The sequence below is a fragment of the Pseudorca crassidens genome, chromosome X, assembly GCF_039906515.1.
Source record: "Pseudorca crassidens isolate mPseCra1 chromosome X, mPseCra1.hap1, whole genome shotgun sequence".
In the NCBI taxonomy this organism is placed as follows: domain Eukaryota; kingdom Metazoa; phylum Chordata; class Mammalia; order Artiodactyla; family Delphinidae; genus Pseudorca; species Pseudorca crassidens.
In genome coordinates this window covers 130702644-130711632 of record NC_090317.1, presented here as the reverse complement: position 1 = coordinate 130711632, position 8989 = coordinate 130702644, and the positions used below count along the sequence as shown (strand labels likewise).

At 39.6% G+C, this 8989-nt stretch overlaps 1 long non-coding RNA gene across 1 annotated transcript in view; it reads right to left on the bottom strand.

The window, feature by feature from the left end:
- Nucleotides 1-3738: 3738 nt before the first annotated feature.
- The window catches only part of LOC137217392 (uncharacterized), a 494052-nt gene continuing 488801 nt past the window's right edge, over nucleotides 3739-8989 (bottom strand). The window contains exons 7-8 of the long non-coding RNA XR_010940086.1: nucleotides 4504-4591; nucleotides 3739-3818 (exon numbers count right to left, since the gene is read on the bottom strand). This is a non-coding gene — a long non-coding RNA (uncharacterized lncRNA). The remainder of the gene's footprint in view (nucleotides 3819-4503; nucleotides 4592-8989) is intronic.

Here is an 8989-nt window from a genome sequence, read left to right as displayed (position 1 = left end):
AACAGAACAGGTACTTGAGGAAAAGACGTGCACATATATGGCAAACTTCCCTTCTACACACACACACACACGCACACACACACACAGAGTCAACATGTGAGGTCATCGGGAGCAGGTGTTTGGGGCGCACACCACTAGATCATCTTTCAGCTCCCATGTAGACTCAATGACCAATACTTTTTCCAGCTAAGCCTTCATTCCTTCTCGGCAAAGAATATGATGTGGCCATTTCTACCTGATGACAAAACCAATCCACTGTCTTGGATGTTGACCAGCCCAGATGTCATTTTACGGGTGAGAAAACAGGGCACTGGTAATTGGGGATCATTAGAGGTTGATTCAGAACAAGAAATCCGTCCCTTAATTCCAATCCAGTGTCCTGTAGATGACGGGCCAGAGGACAGAATAACTCAAAACCCAGTAGGACAGGTGCAAAATATGGTGCAGATAAATATAAACAGCTCAATTGTCCAAAATTAGCCTGGTACCATGGGACACTTTTATTTGACCTACCTTTAAATTTGCTGGCTCAAGACATTTATGATCTAATAAGCACCTTTAACAAGAATGAAACTAGGAAGGCTAATCATATTTTTTCTGAAAAAAATACCCAATTGAAAATGTGCTCTTTCATATTCTTATTGGTTTATCCTACTATCTAAGCAATTTTCCAATTCTGTAAGTCGTAAGCGTAAAAAGATTAGCTTGTTTTTATAAATGTATTTTTCCTTATTGGGTTACATGCCACCAATATGTTCTAAAATGATGTGTCTAGGGACTTCCCTGGTGGTGCAGTGGTTAAGACTCTGCGCTTCCACTGCACGTGGTGGGTACAGGTTCAATCCCTAGTTGGGGAAGTAAGATCCCACATGCTGTGCAGCATGACCCCAAATTTTTTTTTAAAATGATGTGTCTAGATCAAATACAATTAATATCATTCTATAAAAGAAATTAAGATATATTTATAAAATGAAAATACAGCCATTCTATGGCTTCCCTGGTGGCACGGTGGTTAAGAATCCGGCTGCCCATGCAGGGAACGTGGGTTTGAGCCCTGGTCCAGGAAGATCCCATATGCCATGGAGCAACTGAGCCTGTGCACCACAACTACTGAGCCCACGTGCTGCAACTACTGAGCCCGTGTGCTGCAACTACTGAAGCCCACTCACCTAGAGCCCGTGCTCCACAACAAGTGAAGCCACCGCAATGAGAAGCTCGCACACCGCAATGAAGAGTAGCCCCCACTCGCCGCAACCAGAGAAAGCCCGTGTGCAGCAACATAGACCCAACTCGGCCAAAAATAAATAAATTAATTAATTTAATTAATTTTTTAAAAAAGAAGGTATGGCCATTCTATACGTTAATGACAATTCATTAATGATATACATCCATTTGTAATATTTTCAGAATAAAATTCAGTCTCAATTTTTTTTATAGTAAAGAAAACTGAAAAGACTAGGGAGTAGTACAAAATAGGCATCCTGGTTTTTTAGGGTCTGATTTTTTAAAACCCTAAAATATTTTCCTGTTCCTTATAAATCTCTTTAAATAAAAAGAAAATATTTTGGGGTTTGATCAGTGGCATTCCATTAGTCAGGATTTTACCGCATTTACGCATTCCTAATCATTGTCAACAGAAAATTTATCAGAAAGCTTTTAATGATCCATTGACTGGGACAACTAAAAATAAGAATTAAAGCATCTTAATTGCAAAGGAATTTTCAAAATTATTTACTAACAATTCATGATCAATTCTACCTATGGTGATAAACTAATGAGAGCTTTTAAGAGAGTACATTTTACAGCGAAAAACATACTCTACATCTCTCTTACACATTTAAAAATTCTCGTGAAATATCTGTTCTAGACATATGGGCTACTTGGAGACAGAATGTTTGGCTAAATATGTACTTCTTCTTCATTACAGTTCAGATGAGGTTATTACTTGATACAATACATATAAATCGGCAACAGGGGACGACATGAGACAGCACGTCCCTCCTCCTGAGATTAACTGAACGTTAAGTTACCTTTTGGTTTGACAGTGGGATAGAATATCAGCAAGCCTTCTAATTCTCTATCATGTCTTCGTTTGTTTCTAAGAGACAATGCTAAAGCATTTCCACCTAAAGCCCTGATGCTCATTCTGTTCAATGACAGAGGAGAAAATTTAACAGCCTGTGTCATTAGTAATTAAGAAATCAAGGTACTGCTGTTCCTTTGTACAGTGCAAATATAGAACACGGATGTGTACTCCCGTGAATGTACACAAATGCATTCAGAGGGACGTCAGTGGACTGAAGAGTGCTTGGGTGGGCTGATGCCTCTGAAGTTTTTTTTTTAAGCTTCCAAGTTCAACAGCAGTTCTGGACCTAAAGGGTCCCACCAATTCTGATTGTTTTCATTAAAAAAGCATGTCTTATCCAATCATCATGGAAAGCAACATGGAGGCTCCTCAGAAAACCTAAAAATATATGTACTCTATGATCCAGCAATTCCACTGCTTGGGAATATACCCAAAGGAAATGAAAACAGTTATTTCCAAGAGATCTATGCACTTGCCTGTTCACTGCAGCATTATTCACAATAGCCAAGATACGGAAACAACCCAACTGCCCATCAGCAGACGAATAAATAAAGAAGATCCTGTATACATAAACTATGGGATGTTATTCAGTCAAGAGAAAAGAAGATATCCTGCCATTTGTGACAACACAGGTGGTCTCTGAGTACATTACGCTAAGTGAGATACGTCAGACAGAGAAAGACAAGGATGGTATGATTAATCTTATACATGGGATCTAAAAATGTCAAACTCGTAAAACATCAGAGAGTACAATGGCAGTTCCCGGGGCATGGGGCTGGGGGATAAGATCGATGTTGTTTAAGGTTACGAACCTGCAATGAGCAGTAAATAAGCCACAGAGATTTAATGTTCAGTATAATCAACATAGACAACAGTCCTGTATTATAATTATGTAATGTGATAAATATCACTACAGTGGCAATCATAGTACATTACATAAATGTATCAAAGCAACAAGTTGTACACCTTAAATGTACACAATGTTTTACGTCAAATATATTCAATAAAAAAAATGCTGTAAAGAAAAAAAAAGCACGTTTTTATACTGAAAAGTAAGATCTATGAGGGGGGTGGAGTTACACTGGATATTAGAATATACAAATGATGATGATGTTGAAATGGCACAAAAAAACAAAGAATGGAATGGAATGGAGGAGAAAATAAGAGAAATAGACCCAAGGATATACAGAAATCTACTATCGGATGAAGCCGGATCTCAAATCATTTGGGGAATAATGGATGTTTTAATGAATGGCTATATTGTAAATGTCTGCAGCCATTTGAGAGAAGATAAAAATTAGATTCATTCCTTACACCATACCCAAGAATGAATCCCCAGTGGACCCAAGATCTAAATGTTAAAAAGAAATGAAACCACAAAAGTACTAGAAGAAAAAGTGGGAAAATTCTTTTCTGAGCTGGGTGTAGGGAAATGGCTTTCTTAACAATGATGCAAAGCCCAGATTTAATAAAAGAAGGGATTGATAAATTTGACTACATCAAAAAAAAACAACCTTCACATGGTATAAAATTCCATAAATAAAATCAAAAACAAAGACGAATGAGGAGAAAATATTTTCACTATTTATTACAGATAAAGGACTAACATTCCTAATATACTAAGATATTGAAGAGCAAAAATAAAACAAATGGGGCAAAATATCACAGTAGATAAATCTGGACAGAAGGTATGCTGATTGTAGCATTCTCACAACTTTCGACTAATGTCAAGCTACAAAAAAAGAAGGCTTCTTTTAAAAAAAATTATGGTTTCCCTAGGAATAGTTTGTTCTTAGCACACAGTACACACTCAACAAATGTGTCTTAAATCAGTATTGTAAAATGAATAAAACTTATATAGAATTTAGATTTATATAAAATTGAGTTGGAATGTACATATCATAAACTGGTCTTCAATAATGATTCCATTTAATTTTTTAAAGCATGTGTTTATACAGGAATGTCTATTTGCATATTATCATATGGATGAGAATCAGAGCTAAGAGTCCTTGGAGTCTCAAGTTATCCTTTACATGTTAGTAACTGTCAGAGTCTCTGATGTTCTGACGAGGGGATGGACTGACGAGGGAATGGACTGAGGTCTGAACTCCCCGTAGGGAGTGAAGACCCAGCCGTGACTGGAGTCCCTTTTACTGCACGTTACTTTCCCAAGTTTCCCATGAGACTTCATATCTAAGGAGCCATCAGGAGTATGTCAGCATCAATCACACACAAAGATGACGGAAGTGCTGTCTCACCAACAACCATCAGCATCATCACTGAACGTCCTAGTTTACGGTCTTAATTGGTCATCATCAGAGGCTTTGCCCATCACTGTAGCCACCCTTCAACTGGGTCCTCTTTCCCTTTTGCCATCATCACTTTAGTAAAACACGGGTGAATATGATGAAACTCACCCAGGCAGCCAGGAACTTCTCAAGGCTTGGTAGAACTAGAGGTGCATGGGGAAAGAACTGCAGTGTTTGTGGGTAACACCAAGGCTTTCTAAAGAAAGAGAGAAAGCAAGAGAGAAACAAACGGGAGTTAGAACTATTCATGGAAGAGGGAGAAAGGACAAAAAGAGAGAGAAACTGGAATTTAGTCACATGGAAACATTCTATAATTATCAGTCATATATCACCCAGAATCCATTCAGAGATGAACAATGAATAAAGTAAGATAACTTCATTGTCTCGCTTCTTAAACACTCTCTTATCAAATATTACTTTGGAAACACCCAGCATCTCCTTTTCAAGACTTCTGCAGCTGTGACATTCCTTCTCTGATAAGCATTAGGGGAGTGGAGTAAGATTCTTTGTTGCCTAGTTTTATCCGTTTTAGCTAAAAACCACAGCAGACAACTTGGAGTTTTACATATTTGGATTTTCTCCTCAAATGCTGGACATGCTTTGTCTTTGGAGAAGCGTCATCTTCCAGAAAAAGAGAGGCTTAAAGGCCAACCAATGGATCCGCCGACACCTGGAATTCTGGCTGCGAGCCGGGGTATGCGGAGGAGTTTGCCAGACCGGGGGGGGGGGGCTCAATGACCACACTGGGGTTCTGTGGAAATACTGTTGTCTTGGAATTTCCTGGGATCGGGATGTGCTGGAGAGTTCTGCTACTTTTACTCTTCTGCTTGTAGTGAGAATTTTCATCAGCTGTTCACATCTCCTGTCTTCATTTGACAGCACTGTTGTTTCCTTGGATTTTTCTTCCTGTTCTCGGCATTTTGCGAACACAGCTTCTAGGTCTAGATCACTTTCTACGGTGACTGTTCTAAAATGTGGTCTTTTCAATGGATGATGGTGGTGGGGTGGTAGCATGTGGGAAGGGGAATCAATTCTCCCTCCTTGTTCCATTTTCCCCTAGATGGCCATGCCTTTAAGGGAACGTTAGTTTGATTATCTCCCCAAGGCAAGGCTGCTCTGCAGCTGCGACACCTGCACTCCTTTCTCTGAAGCCTGTTCCCTCTCATCACGTTTTGGGGGCCACAAAGACCCATGCTCAGTACTAGGGTGCTTATAATTTTTATGATGTATATAATGTTTATGTGAAACCTTTATTTTATAATTTACATAGCATTCATATAAAATGTAAAATCTTTGTTTTGTAATTTATATCATATTCACACAAAATGGAATGGTTATAATTTATGGTTTAATGTTTATAACTACATTGTGGGTTTTCAATCCATATTATGGACTGAAGAATTTTAATGGGAGTGGAAGTAACACACTCTCAAATTCCAAATTCTTTGACAGAACTGTGAATTTTCTTTTCATTTCAGAGTCAATAAAACCTCTCATCTTATTGAAAACTGAAGCTAGTAGGTTACAGTGCTTGGGAATCAATACAATTCATTTTTGATTCAAAATGGAAAGTGAAAAACAAAAATCAGTGAATTCCGGCATGAGATTATGAGCGTGCAATCGCAGAGCTTATTAGCTAAGAAGAGCAAGAAATTTAATAAATAAAATGAGAATGATTTATTATCATCCATCCTTTGGGAAAAGTGTGGAAGTAAGAAACGTATAAAAAAAATAGGCAAATGTGAAGGGACTTCAAAGAAACAGCAGCCAACTCCACAGCTGTGCTACCGTAACAATGTACACAGCATAATACAAGAGACGCAGAATCGGTATTTTTCACGTGAGACATTCCACTAATATTTGAGTTCCAATATTTTGACAACTGCCAGTGCTGGCAGGTGCCTATAAAACTAGAATAAATGTTGTCGTAATACGTTGTTGAAATTTTACATTTATTTTTTCACAAACGGGAACTATGTTTTGGTGTTTCCCGAACAGACAGACAAACGTTCACCATCCGAAGAACGAAGACACGGCTATGCTACAGAGAGTACTGACCTGGAAGACACGACAGCAACTTCAACCACTGGGGCTCTTTGCCTTAATACCTCTGGCTCGTCCAGTGAACAGTACACAGATCAATGGTCCTGCCTGATCACCTCCCCATCGTAAGCTTCACATGCTGACTCTTCTTGCTCTCACCTACCTTCCCTACTCAAATAGATTCCCGCGTATCTGAATTCTAAAATGCATTCCTAGTTCACGTACCCAGGGCGTTCTATAATAAAATCAATAACCCTCAGACGCACATACATCTATAGTAAGTATCATACCCAGCACAGCCATACCCAGGGCGTTCTAAAATAAAATGAATAAACCCGCAGATGCACATACATCTATAGTAAGTATCATACCCAGCACAGCCAATCTGTACCATCCTTGATAAATAACAAGTGCTGGCTTAGTATTCAAGAAAAAAAGCAGGTAAGTTTCTATGATTGCACCTCTTAACATTGTAGAGAACTCTTCACCTCTAGAATATGACTTCACGGAAGAATCCCTGACCAATCTCTCAGGTGCTATTTTGTCCCGATGTCTGCTCTGCAGCAGGGGGTGCAAACTGAGAGGCATCTACCCCCGGTTGTAACCGTGAAAGTCACTCTCAGGAGAATATTCAGTTTTCGGGAAAATAAATGTGGAAGATACAGACACTGGAAAAACGACCAACATTTACTTTAAGCTGCAACTGCTCTTATTCTGCAAGAAGTCATTTATGTGAAAGAGCCCTGTAGCTTTCCCACATTTCCAGGAATTATTCTTCGCTGAGACAACTCCCTCAGAGGCTGGGGAAGTTTGCTTTTATCGCACCTCCCTACAAGCATCAGCTCAACAAAATAATTTCTACAGGTCACATGAAGTATGTTCTTAGCCTAAGTGAATGAGAGCTCATTACATTGTAAGATGATTTCAATAATCTGTAAGGCCCCTTGGGTTAAATGGCCATGCCCAGCTATGTTGTAGATTTGGGGGCGAATAAATTATTTTGGGGGAAAATGGAGTTGTCATGGGAACCAATGGCTTGAAATAATATCAATATAGTCCCGCCTAGCCTGCACATGAAGGTCAAATAGAGATTTAGTTCAGGGATTCTCTGCTCAGAGCAGTAACAGGAATTGACAGAACCACATGTAAGTGGAAGAACCCAAAATCAGGAGGATGAAGATGTGGTCCTATTCCTACTTCTGTTATTTCTTACAGGAAAAAAAAAAAATCCCATTTTTCAGATAAGCCAACTCATTTTGTAACTCCACACCCTCCCCACTTAATTATTTCTCCTCCAACTTTCCCATCTTCTTCCAGTGCCACTCAAGCCCCTGCCCCATCAATTTCCTCTGGAGCTCAGTTTTTAAATATCACCCCTCCATCCAGACGCTGCTAACCTACTCCAGGGATGTCTAGATGCTCCTTCCTTTTGATCTGTCCTGTTTTATTGTGTCCACTGCACTGCCTTTTATTTTAATTTTACATCTCTGCCATTCTGGGTATGTGTGTGTGTATGAGGAACATTTATTTATGCAGTAAGACGACATACAAAAGAAAACAAGAAAAGGATGAACGCAGGATTGAGGACAGCCGCTTCACTGGATAGAGGAAGAGAAGGAGGTGGGGTGGGGAACCAGATAACAGTATGTAGGTTATTTTTAAGGTTCCGTTTTTGTGTGGTTGCCTCTTTGACGACTATAAACACACAAAGAAATGCATGAGCCATTTCTAGACTAATGATGAGACTGGTCGTGAGTCAAGACTCATGTTTCACATATGTTTTTGGAACTGAGGTCCAAAAAACAGAAGGTGTTACATTTACGTCATCTTTATGTATTTTCTACTTTCCCATTGGGCAAAGCTCTTCAAAGATGTATGACAAAATTCTTAGTTCCTGTGTTAATGTGGGCTAACACTGCATTTCCTCATCTGTCAAATGGGCAAAATGACAGTATCTAGTGCATAAAGATGTTGTAAGCATTAAATATATTAGTAGAGGAGACGGTTCTAGAGAAAGACCTGACACAGAGTGGACACTGAAGAAAAGTTAGCTCTTGTTCATGGGATTATTAAATGAATTCTGTTCCTGTCGTCATTTAACCCGAATTCTGGAGGGAGACGCGCATCTACTTTGGCTCAGGGGTCCTGGAATGTCAAAGTTACATGTGGCACCATTCCCTTGGTCTCTTTTTCCTTGATGGTCACGACACGTCAGCTGTAGCTCCAGCCATGTCTCCATCGCAGGCAGGAAGAAGGGAAAAGGAGAGAATAAAAGGGAGAAGTCAGCTAAATCCAGTTCAGGTCAAGGCACCCTTGTGGAAGCCACAGCAATGATACCACCTAGCTTCAAGGGAAGATACACCATGCAGTCCTCTTCTACTGGGAGACATTACCACTCAGAACAAAGCAAGAGGACCACTCAGTTTGAGAGAAAGGACAATGAACGTTGGGCAGGCCATTTTCAAGAGCTCCCCGACTTCCACTCCTATCTAACCAGGCTCGTTTTATCCTGTCCAGCCCCACTGAAGAGAAGTTATAGACCAACTAAGCT